The sequence below is a fragment of the Triticum aestivum genome, chromosome 1A (assembly GCF_018294505.1).
Source record: "Triticum aestivum cultivar Chinese Spring chromosome 1A, IWGSC CS RefSeq v2.1, whole genome shotgun sequence".
NCBI classification, from domain to species: Eukaryota; Viridiplantae; Streptophyta; class Magnoliopsida; order Poales; family Poaceae; genus Triticum; species Triticum aestivum.
The window spans coordinates 223,541,243-223,555,737 of record NC_057794.1 but is presented as its reverse complement, the minus strand read 5'-3'; positions in this window follow the sequence as shown (position 1 = coordinate 223,555,737).

Here is a 14,495-nt window from a genome sequence, read left to right as displayed (position 1 = left end):
CACGGAAGTTTCTAGTATGAATAATCTCATGATCCCTTTGAGCCTGGGTGGCGGTCCATAAAGAAAAACAGGCAATCGCTGGAATACCTAGGTGCCTCAATCCACCCAGATGTATATTAAAGTTGCCACCTTAAATAAACCATCAATTAACAATCTCACATCTGTCATGGATACACTCACCCAATCCACGTCTACTAGCATATCATGGCATAAGCAAACATAGAAGTAACTCCGAGGGTTTGATAATAAAACAGGTAATAGGTACTACCTCATCTACTTTCCCAAAACCCACAATTTAATTAGATCCTAATCATGCAATGTTTGAGGATTGATCTAATGCAATAAAACTGGGTAGTAAGGGGTATGATCAAAGTGTTACTTGCCTTGCTGATGATCCGTGAAACCTAGAGATTCGAAGTAGCAAGCGGCGCACTCCGGGTACTGTATCGCAAACAAACAAGCACACAATAAGTACTCATCTAATGCACATGTAAAACTCAAATAAGAGATCTAACCAGAAAGTTCAACTTAAGAACTCCGGTTTGCAAAAAGAATCAAATCAAATGAAGCAACGAATGTCAAACGGCGAAAGAAACAAGCTTCATTTACTAATCTGGATCTAAGTGAAATTTTACAGAAGCAAAAACTTGTTTCAGTTGGTTAAACAGAAAGAGGGTTTCGAGACGAAACTCTAGGCGCTTGAATCGCCTTATTCTGATAAACGAGCGAAAAGTTAAACTAAAACGAGAATCAGATGAGAAATCGCGATCAGAAATGATTGCGGAAAATCCGAGAAAAAGTAAAACGATGAACAGGCTAACGAACGAACGTTCGCTGTCTACGGCTAAACGACGAAAACCGTTCGTTAAGACGAACGTCCACTAAATAAACTAAATCAGAAAAAAAATAAACCAATCTAAATAAGAAAACGACCGTGGTTTTTATAAAAAACTGGGTGGTTGACCGGTGAAGACCGTCGGCGGTGGCTACCTTCGGCGGCGAACTCCGGCGGGGCGGCGGCGGCGGCGGCTCAGGGCGGCGGCGGCTAGGGTTAGGGCGGGGCTGGGCGGCTCGGGCTAGGCTTCCTCGGCTTATAAAGGCTGGCCGGCTAGAGTCCGGGTCGGGTACGGCCCGGCTAGGTCGGTTCGTTTTTTAAATAGTTTCGCGCAGAAAAGAAGTAAAAGAAATACTAAACGGACTCCAAAAATCCCGAAATGAATTTTCCCCGACTTCTAAAATCAAGCCGGATAAGGTGAACATTTATTTGGGGCCTAAATGCAATTTTGAAAAACGAGCATTTTTCCTAAAATCAAATAAAATGGCGAAAAACTCCAAAATAAAATCTTATTTGATTTTTTATTAAATCCTAAATATTCCTTTAATTTAGGAAAGTCATTTTATTCCCTCTCACTTATTTTTATAATTGGAATTATTGAAGATAAAATAATTAAATCAAATGATCCTATTTTCAAAATTTGAGAAAACCCCAAATATGAAAATAATGAAATCCCCAACTCTCTCCATGGGTCCTTGAGTTGCGTAGGATTTCTAGGATCAAGCCAAAATGCAAATAAAAATATGATATATAATGATGATCTATGTATAATATTCCAAATTGAAAATTTGGGATGTTACAAACTTACCCCCCTTAAGATGAATCTTGCCCTCGAGATTCGGGTTGGCTAGAAAATAGGTGAGGGTGGTCCTTCAGCAGATCTTCCTCTCGCTCCCAGGTGGCTTCATCCTCAGTGTGGTGGCTCCACTGAACTTTATAAAACCTGATAACCTTGCTGCGGGTGACTCAGCTGGCATATTCGAGAATCTTGACTCGTTTCTCCTCATAGGTCAAATCACTATCCAACTAAATCGCTTCCAGCTGCACTGTATCTCTTAGTGGTGTATCAGCCATCTCTGCGTGGCACTTTTTCAACTAGGAAACGTGGAACACGTCGTGAACTCATGACAATCCTTCAGGAAACTCCAACTTGTAAGCAACTTCTCCCATACGCTCCAAAACTTTGTATGGTCCCACAAAATGTGGCGCTAATTTTCCCTTAACTCCAAAGCGCTTAACTCCTCGAAGCGGGGATACACGAAGATAAACTCGGTCTCCGACTTTGTAAACTGTCTCGTTGTGTTTAGAATCTGCATAGCTCTTCTCCCTGGACTGGGCTACCTTGAGCCTATCGCGAATCAACTTCACTTTCTGTTCAGACTCCTTAATCAAATCTGGCCCGAACAACTGATGGTCTCCAACTTCATCCCACAACAATGGTGTTCTGCACCGTCTTCCGTACAAGGCTTCAAAAGGGGCCATCTTTAAACTGGATTGATAACTATTGTTGTAAGAGAACTCCACATATGGCAAGTTTTCATCCCAACTAGATCCATAATCTAGCGCACAAGCTCTTAGCATATCCTCCAAAATCTGATTGACTCTCTCGGTCTGTCCATCGGTCTGCGGATGAAAAGCTGTACTAAACTCTAGCCTGGTACCCAAAGTTTCATGCAACTGATTCTAGAACTTTGAGGTAAATTGAGTTCCTCTATCTGATACAATGCTCCTCGGAACTCCATGCAGACATACAATCCTGGTCATGAATATCTTTGCCAACTTAGCATTGGTGTAAGTGGTCTTTACTAGGATGAAATGAGCTACCTTCGTCAAGCGATCGACTACAGCCCAAATCGAGTCATAGCCTGAGCGGGTCCTGGGTAATCCCGTGATAAGATCCATGCCTAGCTTATCCCACTTCCATTCGGGTATCGGCAATGGCTGTAGCAATCCTGCTGGCTTCTGATGCTCTGCCTTTACTCTTTGACATACATCACAAACTGCTACAAACTCTGCAATATCCTTCTTCATTCCGGTCCACCAAAAAGTGTCCTTCAAATCCAAATACATCTTGGTATTTCCTGTGAGAATCGAGTACGGCGAATCATGGGCCTCTTGCAAAATTAACTTATTGATCTTCGGGTCATTGGGCACATAAACTCGGTCCTCGAACCATAAGGTATCGTGTTCATCCTCACAAAATCCTTTAGCTTTTCCCTTGCTCATTTTCTCTTTAATAGAGGCAATCTCCTTGTCGGTCTTCTGAGCTTCTCTGATCTTATCCATCAGAGCAGACTGAATCTCCAATGCTGCTAGATAGCCTCTCGGAACTATCTCCAAACATAGCTCATGAAGATCCTCGGCTAACTCCTTTGGTAACTCTCCGGTCATTAGTGTGTTGACATGGCTCTTGCGGCTCAATGCATCGGCTACTATGTTAGCCCTTCCGGGGTGATAATGCAATCTCATGTCATAATCCTTGATGAGCTCCAACCATCTTCTTTGCCTGAGATTTAACTCCTTCTGCGTGAAGATGTACTTCAAACTCTTGTGATCCGTGTACACCTCACAATGGTTTCCAATGAGAAAATGTCTCCAAGTCTTCAATGCGTGCACTACGGCTGCTAACTCCAAATCATGTGTAGCATAATTCAACTCATGGGGCTTAAGCTGTCGTGAAGCATACGAAACAACTCTTCCCTCCTGCATAAGTACTGCTCCAATTCCTCGATGTGAAGCATCGCAATACACCTCATAATCCTTGCACTGATCTGGCAGAATCAACACTGGCGAGGTAACCAAACGTTTCTTCAACTCCTGGAAACTGGCCTCACATTCCTCAGTCCACTTGGTATCCTTCTTCAACAACTCCGTCATAGGTTTTGCAATCTTCGAGAATTTTCAATGAATCTCCGGTAGTATCCCGCGAGTCCAAGAAAACTCCGGATCTCTCCAACTGTTGTTGGAGCTTCCCAATTTGTCACAGTGACAACTTTGGTGGGATCTACTGCTATTCCTTCTCCGGATATAACATGTCCGAGGAATCCAACTTCCTTCAAACAAAACTCACATTTGCTGAACTTGGCGTATAACTGATGTTCTCTGAGCTTACCAAGTACCAAACGCAAATGTTCTTTATGTTCTTCTTCATTCTTCGAGTAAACCAGAATATCATCAATGAATACTACGACGAACTTATCCAAAAACTCCATAAACACTTTGTTCATCATGTTCATAAAATAAGCAGGTGCGTTAGTCAGACCAAATGACATAACGGTATACTCATACAGCCCATACCTTGTGGTAAAAGCTGTCTTAGGTATGTCCTGCTCTCGAATCTTCAACTGGTGGTATCCTGATCGCAAATCGATCTTGGAAAATACCTTAGCTCCTTGCAATTGGTCAAACAAATCATTGATCATCGGCAGTGGGTACTTATTCTTGATCGTCACTTCATTCAGTCCTCGATAATCAACAACCATCCTTAACGATCCATTCTTCTTTTCCACTAGAAGTACTGGTGGTCCCCAAGGTGACGAACTTGGGTGAATATATCCCTTATCCAGTAACTCCTTAATCTACTTCTTAATCTCCTCCAAATCCTTTGCAGGCATTCTATACGGTTTCTTAGATATTGGTCCTGTCCCTGGCAAAAGCCCAATCGAAAACTCAATTTCTCTATCCGGTGGCATGCCGGGCAATTCTTCTGGAAATACATCCGGAAAATCCTTTACCACCGGTACTTCCTCCTGTACAACTCCTGATAAGGAATTTACTTGAGTCCTATTCGGCACATGCCGTGATACATACTTGATCTTTCTCCCTTCCGGGGTGGTAAGTAAAATCGACTTACTGGCGCAATCGATGTTTCCTCCATACATCGATGGCCAATCCATACCCAGAATTACATCCAAACCTTGTGATTCCAAAATAATTAAATCTGAGGGAAACACATGTCTACCTATACTCAATGGCACTTGAAAACATCCTTTACTGGCCATATACTCCGCTCATGGTGAGCTTACTAACATAGGTGTTCTAAGAACCTTGGTGGGCAATTTATACTTATCCACGAATCCCCTTGATATGTATGAATGCGATGCACCAGTATCAAAAAGAACGATTGCAGTAAATGACTTAACCAAAAACTTACCTATTACTGCATCTGGCTGGGCTTCAACCTCCTCCACGTTAACGTGGTTCACCTGTCCCCTGTTGAAAGGGTTCGGCTTCTTCCTAGAGCTTCCATTGCCATTTCCATTCTAGGCTTCAGGACATTCATTGGCATAATGTCCGATCTTCTGACACTTATAACAAGTGACTTGGCTCAGGTCTCTCTTGGCAGGGGTTGATGGGTTGGTATGATTCTGTCCATTGCTTCCCCCATTCCCATTACCGTTCTTGGGGCCATTATGATTATGCGAACTTCCTCCTCCATGGGTATGCTGAAAATGTCCTCCCAATTTCGGGGTAAAACATGGCTTCTGCTGAGCTCCTGAATTGTACTTCCCTTTTCCATACTTCCTCTTGCGGTTCTCAATCTGCTGCTGCTTCCTTTCAATCATAAGAGCACGATCTACCAGTTCCTGGTAGTTGTTGAAAGTTGCTACCATCAACTTCATGCTCAACTCATCATTCAGTCCTTCCAGAAACTTCTCCTACTTAGCTGCATCTGTAGCAACGTCATCCTGGGCATTACGTGCTAACTTACTAAAGTCATCCACGTATTGGCCAACTGTCTGTCCTTCTTGGCGCAAGTTGCAAAACTCACGCTTCTTCATGGCCATAGCTCCTGCTGAAACATGGGCTGTACGGAAAGCCTGCTGAAATTGGTCCCATGTCACTGTGGCTATAGGGTAGGTGTCAGTGTAATTCTCCCACGATGATCCTGCTGGTCCATCCAACTGATGTGCGGCAAAAAGCACCTTCTCAGCATTAGTACATCCTGTAGTGGTTAACTCCCTTCCAATCTTGCAGAGCCAATCATCTGCTACTATAGGCTCGGTGCTACTGGAGAACACCGGCGGATTCAGTCTAAGGAAACAGGTTAAGTGATCAGTAGGTGGTGGTGGTGGTGGGTTGTTGCTGTTGTTGTTCCCCTGATTCTGATTCTGGACTAGCAACTGCATCAACGCATTCTGCTGCTGGATCAACTGAGTGAGCTCCGGTGGGAAGGCAAATCCATTGTCACGTCTCAGAGGCATCTGATGGGTTTAGAGGGGAGAGATTAGAATAGAATGAGGTCTAATGAGAAAGCACTACCCATATGCACATGAGACAAACACAAACATTTCACTCAATCAATCAAACAAGGGCATACAATCGGTCTAACTATCGCAAAAGTGCTTGGACTACTCTATTTACATGGTGGAATACTACTACTGATGTGGTGGTCTACTAGAAATATTCCTCGGTTGCAGACTCCATGATATCTGCTCCAGCTTCGTCTTCAAAGTCATCATCGCTCAGGTCAGAGTCGGTGTCGTCGATGATGATGTAGTCTTCCGGGCGAATCTCCTTGGGTTCTTCGTCTTCTTCTACTGGTGTGGGGTCTCCCATGAATATTCTGATCTTCTTAATCAGGTCGTCATTCTTCTCCACTAGTACGACGATTTCCTCCTCATAATCTTCACGTGTAGCCTTGAGTTCTTCCTCCAGTTCCGTGATTCTTGTCATCGCCTTCTTCAGATCTATCATGTCTGCGCACATCTGGTTCTCCTGACGTCGAATGTGCTGGTTTAACTCCTGGATAAAAGCTGCGATTGATCTATCCTTCTTGGTGCTGATCATTTCCCAGTGCTCATCTCGGCGCCCACAAATCTGGTAGATAGTATCCTTGAGATCATTGCGGTAAACTTCTCCAATACGTCCCATGGTGATGTGGGCCGCCATGCTCTTTCCTAGACTCCAGGTTGGTGCATCAAAGGAAAACTCTATGGGCTCGGTGACTGGCGCGAACGTCCTTCCTGGAACTTGAACTTGAATCATCCAGCGCTCCTCCTCGGGTAAAGTGGCGTTGTAGGTCCCGGTGAAGCTTGGTACTCTGATGTTCAGGTACTTAGTGACTTCCTTCAGGTGGCGTCCAAAGGGTGTATCTTCATCCGGTTGCGTGAACTTGTTCCTTGCATCCGCCATCCTAAAAGAGTAGAAAAGATGAGGAGTCAGAAATGAGAAGAGTGAGTAGTGATCTAGGGCTTTAGCTTAGTGGTCGTGTCCTATAGTCAGCGTGTCCTCTGATACCATCTTGTAGCGACTAGACATCAAACAATCTAATCTCTGTGCTTCAGTGTCATCCCTGGATCAGTAATGCTGACACGCACAGTACTTGAAGGATTTATAACAGAGTAGCAATCACACACTTATTACAACGAGTGTCTCAAAAGAGAACTTATTACAAATAATATGGCTTAAGGCCATCTAATAACGATAACAGCGGAAGGCTTGAAAGATAAGTGAGTCCATCAACTCCAACGGCATCACTGAGTATAGAACCACGACCTAAAGGCACCTTACTCGTCGTCTGAAAAGTCTGCAACATGAACGTTGCAGCCCAAAAACGGGTCAGCACATGGAATATGCTAGCAATGTAACACATAGAGAGTAATGAACAAAAATAGGCTATACTACATGCATATATGGCTGGTGGAAAGCTCTATCGTTACTGTTTTGCGTAAAGCCACTTTTCCCTACTGCAAAGGAATAAATTTTATTTAACTATCATGGTAGTTGTTAAACATTGAGAGTGTAGACACCCTCTCAATCCCAATTAAACATCATCATTAAAACCCAACAAAATTAAATTAAAGTCACATGATAATCCAAGTACTAGATACTCAAAACGTCCATAACCGGGGACACGGCTAACCATGATTAGTTTATACACTCTGCAGAGGTTTGCGCACTTTTCGCCACAAGACTCGATCTCCTCCGTTGGGATTCTCGCACTACATGGTGTTTGAGAAACGGATGACCGAGACATAGTCTTTCAGAAGCGCTAGCACCTTACGATCGGGTAGACCGTTACACCTACTTTCCCCTACATCTGCTAGTCTACCACTGTAAGAGTTCGCACGACTTAATCAACTATGCTAGAGCCCATAGTAGCTTGTGGCTGCACACGGAAGTTTCTAGTATGAATAATCTCATGATCCCTTTGAGCCTGTGTGGCGGTCCATAAAGAAAAACAGGCAATCGCTGGAATACCCAGGTGCCTCAATCCACCCAGATGTGTATTAAAGTTGCCACCTTAAATAAACCATTAATTAACAATCTCACATCTGTCATGGATACACTCACCCAATCCACGTCTACTAGCATATCATGGCATAAGAAAACATAGAAGTAACTCCCAGGGTTTGATAATAAAACAGGTAATAGGTACTACCTCATCTACTTTCCCAAAACCCACAATTTAATTAGATCCTAATCATGCAATGTTTGAGGATTGATCTAATGCAATAAAACTGGGTAGTAAGGGGTATGATCAAAGTGTTACTTGCCTTGCTGATGATCCATGAAACATAGAGATTCGAAGTAGCAAGCGGCGCACTCCGGGTACTCTATCGCAAACAAACAAGCACACAATAAGTACTCATCTAATGCACAGGTAAAACTCAAATAAGAGATCTAACCAGAAAGTTCAACTTAAGAACTCTGGTTTGCAAAAAGAATCAAATCAAACGAAGCAAGGAAAGTCAAACGGCGAAAGAAACAAGCTTTATTTACTAATCTGGATCTAAGTCAAATTTTACAGAAGCAAAAACTTGTTTGAGTTGGTTAAACGGAAAGAGGGTTTCGAGACGAAACTCTAAGCGCTTGAATCGCCTGATTCCGATAAACGAGCGAAAAGTTAAACTAAAACGAGAATCGAATCAGAAATCGTGATCAGAAATAATCGTGGAAAATCCGAGAAAAAGTAAAACGACGAACAGGCTAAAGAACGAACGTTCGTTGTCTGCGGCTAAACGACGAAAACTGTTCGTTAAAACAAAGTACGGACGAACATCCGCTAAATAAACTAAACCGGGAAAAAATAAACCGATCTAAATAAAAAACGACCACGGTTTTTATAAAAAACCGAGCGGTTGACCGATGAAGACCGGCGGCAGCGGCGGCTACCTCCAGCGGTGGCGAACTCCGGCGGGGCGGCGGCGGCGGCGGCAGCGGGCAGCGGCGGTGGCGGTTCGGGGCGGCGGCGGCTAGAGTTAGGGCGGGGCTGGGCGGCTCGGGCTGGGCTCCCCCGGCTTATAAAGGCCGACCGGCTAGAGTCCGGGTCGGGTACGGCACGGCTAGGTCGGTTCGTTTTTTTAAATTGTTTCGCACAGAAAAACAAATAAAAGAAATACTAAACGGACTCCAAAAATCCTGAAATAAATTTTCCCCGACTTATAAAATCAAGCCGGACAAGGTGAACATTTATTTTGGGCCTAAATGCAGTTTTGAAAAACGCGCATTTTTCCTAAAATCAAATAAAACGACGAAAAACTCCAAAATAAAATCTTATTTTATTTTTTTATTAAATCCTCAATATTCCTTTAATTTGGGAAAGTCATTTTATCCCCTCTCACTTATTTTTATAATTGGAATTATTGAAGATAAAATAATTATATCAAATGATCCTATTTTCAAAATTTGAGAAAACCCCAAATATGAAAATAACGAAATCCCCAACTCTCTCCATGGGTCCTTGTGTTGCGTAGGATTTCTAGGATCAAGCCAAAATGCAAATAAAATATGATATGCAATGATGATCTATGTATAAATTCCAAATTGAAAATTTGGGATGTTACAGATCGGGAGTTCCGCCGCCAGAAGCCTCTGTCGCCACCGAAAACCAATCTAGACCCGTTCTGGCACCCTACTAGAGGGGGAATCCCTCTCTGGTGGCCATCTTCATCATCCTGGCGCTCTCCATGACGAGGAGGGAGTAGTCCACCCCCGGAGCTGAGGGTATGTACCAGTAGCTATGTGTTTGATCTCTCCCTCTCGTGTTCTTGAGGTGGTACGATCTTGATGTATCGCGAGCTTTGCTATTATAGTTGGATCTTATGATCTTTCTCCCCCTCTACTCTCTTGTAATGGATTGATTTTTCCCTTTGAAGTTGTCTTATCGGATTGAGTCTTTTAAGGATTTGAGAACACTTGATGTATGTCTTGCACGTGCTTATCTATGGTGACAATGGGATATCATGTGATCCACTTGATGTATGTTTTGGTGATCAACTTGCGGGTTCCGCCCATGAACCTATGCATAGGGGTTGGCACACGTTTTCGTCTTGACTCTCTGGTAGAAACTTTGGGGCACTCTTTGAAGTACTTTGTGTTGGTTTGAATAGATGAATCTGAGATTGTGTGATGCATATCGTATAATCATACCCACAGATACTTGAGGTGACATTGGAGTATCTAGGTGACATTAGGGTTTTGGTTGATTTGTGTCTTAAGGTGTTATTCTAGTACGAACTCTATGATAGATTGAACGGAAAGAATAGCTTCATGTTATTTTACTACAGACTCTTGAATAGATCGATCAGAAAGGATAACTTTGAGGTGGTTTCGTACCCTACCATAATCTCTTCGTTTGTTCTCTGCTATTAGTGACTTTGGAGTGACTCTTTGTTGCATGTTGAGGGATAGTTATATGATCCAATTATGTAATTATTGTTTTGAGGACTTGCACTAGTGAAAGTATGAACCCTAGGCCTTGTTTCAAAGCATTGCAATACAGTTTGTGCTCACTTTCATCATTATTTACCTTGCTGTTTTTATATTTTCAGATTACAAAAACCTTTATCTATCATCCATATACCACTTGTATCAACATCTCTTCGCCGAACTAGTGCACCTATACAATTTACCATTGTATTGGATGTGTTGGGGACACAAGAGACTCTTTGTTATTTGGTTGCAGGGTTGCTTGAGAGAGACCATCTTCATCCTACGCCTCCTACGGATTGATAAACCTTAGGTCATCCACTTGAGGGAAATTTGCTACTGTCCTACAAACCTCTGCACTTGGAGGCCCAACAACGTCTACAAGAAGAAGGTTGTGTAGTAGACATCACGGAGTCGAGCGAATCGATGGCGAACAACGACGGTTGTCCGTGGAGGGTATCGACGGGATCAACGACACAAGGGCGTCCTAGCTGGTGGTGGTCGGCATGGAAGAAGAGGACGATGGCACACTTCTTCTGGGCTTCAACGGACGGCGAACGGTGGCCGGTGGCCATGGCAACAACGATGACGACATGGTCACCGTACGAGCCCTTGCGCTCGATTTTGAGTAGATGAGGAGGGGCGCGATGGGGAAAAAGAGGGGATCGGGCGAACTCGATCTAGGGTTCTCAGAGGACGTGCTTATAGGGATGGGGAGGCTCTATGGCATCCGTGGCGGCAATCAAGCGACAACAGCATCGGATGAACGACACGCACCGGTCTCTGTAGGTAAGGTTGAAGAGGAGGGAGAGATGGGCTAGATTGAGTACTATTCATGGTGGGCCAAAGTGCACTGTGCAAATAGATCCCACTAGCATGGTAGTAGTTAGGCATTTTTCCCTTTTCTATTTTATTTACAGTTTTGTAGTTTCTCCAATGTTTTGCATTTACCTTTTGCTGTCAGATGATTTTGTAATTGTGACACTTAGCACATAAATACTAGGCTATCTTACAAGGTTGTACAAAAAAGGTTTGATGCCAATTGGGACTGTTCAAATTTACTTCAAGCATACTAACAAAGCAATTATGTCTTCTCAAAATAACATGGCCAAAGAAAGCTATCCCTACAAAATCATATAGTCTGGCTATGCTTTATCTTCATCACACAAAAAATTTAAATCATGCACAACCCAATGACAAGCCAAGCAATTGTTTCATACTTTTGATGTTCTCAAACTTTTTCAATCTTCACGCAATACATGAGCATGAGCCATGGACATAGCACTATAGGTGGAATAGAATGGTGGTTGTGGAGAAGACAAAAAAGGAGAAGATAGTATCACATCAACTAGGCGTATCAACGGGCTATGGAGATGCCCATCAATAGATATCAATGTGAGTGAGTAGGGATTGCCATGCAACGGATGCACTAGAGCTATAAGTATATGAAAGCTCAACAAAAGAAACTAGTGGGTGTGCATCCAAATCGCTTGCTCATGAAGACTGAGGAAGCCCATCATTGGAATATACAAGCCAAGTTCTATAATGAAAGATTCCCACTAGTATATGAAAGTGATAACATAGGAGACTCTCTATCATGAAGATCATGGTGCTACTTTGAAGCACAAGTGTGGTAAAAGGATAGTAGCATTGCCCCTTCTCTCTTTTTCTCTCATTTTTTTATTTTTTTATTTTTGGGGCCTTTTTTTATGGCCTCTAATATCACCATCTCCATATCTCAAAACAATTATCAAGTATCAAACTTCTCATAGTATTCAATGCACTTTATATGAAAGTTTTTATTATACCCATCTTGGATGCCCATCATATTAGGACTAGTTTCATAACCAAAGCAAACTACCATGATGTTCTAAAGACTCTCAAAATAATATAAGTGAAGCATGAGAGTTCATCTATTTCTTCAAAATAAAACCACCATCATGCTCTAGAAATATATAAGTGAAGCACTAGAGCAAATGACAAATTACTCCGAAAGATATAAGTGAAGATCAATGAGTAGTTGAATAATTATGTAACTATGTGAAGACTCTCTAAAATTTAAGAATTTCAGATCTTGGTATTTTATTCAAACAACAAGGAAAACAAAATAAAATAAACCGACGCTCCAAGCAAAACACATATCATGTGGTGAATAAAAATATAGCTCCAAGTAAAGTTACCGATAGACGAAGACGAAAGAGGGGATGCCTTCCGGGGCATCCCCAAGCTTAGGCTTTTCGGTGTCCTTGAATTTTACCTTGGGGTGCCATGGGAATCCCCAAGCTTAGGCTCTTGCCACTCCTTGTTCCATAATCCATCAAAACTTAACCCAAAACTTGAAAACTTCACAACACAAAACTCAAAATAGAAAATCTCATGAGCTCCGTTAGCGAAAGAAAACAAAACACCACTTCAAGGTACTGTAATGAACTCATTATTGATTTATATTGGTGTTAAAACTATTGTATTCCAACTTCTCTATGGTTTATAAACTATTTTACTAGCCATAGATTCATCAAAATAAGCAAACAACACACGAAAAATAGAATCTGTCAAAAACATAACAGTTTGTAGTAATCTGTAGCTAACGCAAACTTCTGGAACCCCAAAAATTCTAAAATAAATTTCTGTACGTGAGTATTTATCTATTAATCATCTGAAAAAAGAATTAACTAAATATCACTCTCCAATAAAAAATGGCAGCAATTCTCATGAGCGCTAAAGTTTTTGTTGTTTACAGCAAGATCAGCAAGACTTTCCCCAAGTTTTCCCAATGGTTCTACTTGGCAAAAACACTAAATTAAACATAAGAAATCAATCACAACATAGTATAGATAAATTATTTATTACTAAACAGGAGCAAAAAGCAAGGAACAAAAATAAAGTTGGGTTGCCTCCCAACAAGCGATATCGTTTAACTCCCCTAGCTAGGCATGATGATTTCAATGATGCTCACATAAAGGATAAGAATTGAAACATAAAGAGAGAATCATGAAGAATATGACTAGCACATTTAAGTCTGATCCACTTCCTATGCATAGGGATTGTGTGAGAAAACAACTTATGGTAACAATAATCAACTAGCATAGGAGGGCAAAACAAGCATAACTTCAAAAATTTAAGCACAGAGAGAGGAAACTTGATATTATTGCAATTCCTACAAGCATAAGTTACTCCCTCATAATAATTTTCAGTAGCATCATGAATGAATTCAACAATATAACCAGCACCTAAAGCATTCTTTTGATGATCTACAAGCATAGAAAATTTACTACTCTCCACATGAGCAAGATTCTTCTCATTTGGAATAGTGGGAGTATCATAAGAAACTCGAATACTATAAATTGTTTCCACATTAAAAGAGTAATGTTTAGAAAAAGGGTAATCATAATCATGACAAATTTTATAAATATAATCATCACTACTTTTTATAGCATATGTATCATCACAATAATTATCATAATTAGCAACTTTGTTCTCATCATAATCGATTGAAACCTCTTCAAAGATAGTGGAATCATCACTAAATAAAGTCATGACCTCTCCAAATCCACTTTCATAATTATCATAATAAGATTCAACATCCTCCAAAATAGTGGGATCTTTACTTCCTAAAGTTGACACTCTTCCAAACCCACTTTCATCAATATAATCATCATAAGTAGGAGGCATGCTATCATCATTATAAATTTGCATATCAATACTTGGGAGACTAAAAATATCATTTTCATCAAATATAGCTTCCCCAAGCTTGTGGCTTTGCATATCATTAGCATCATGGATATTCAAGGAATTCATACTAATAGCATTGCAATCATGCTCATCATTCAAATATTTAGTGCCAAACATTCTAATGCATTCTTCTTCTAGCACTTGAGCACAATTATCGGAATCCTTATTTTCATGGTAGATATTAAAAAGATGAAGCATATGAGGTACCCTAAATTCAATATTTTTTTTGTAATTTTCTTTTATAAACTAAACTAGTGCTAAAACAAGAAACAAA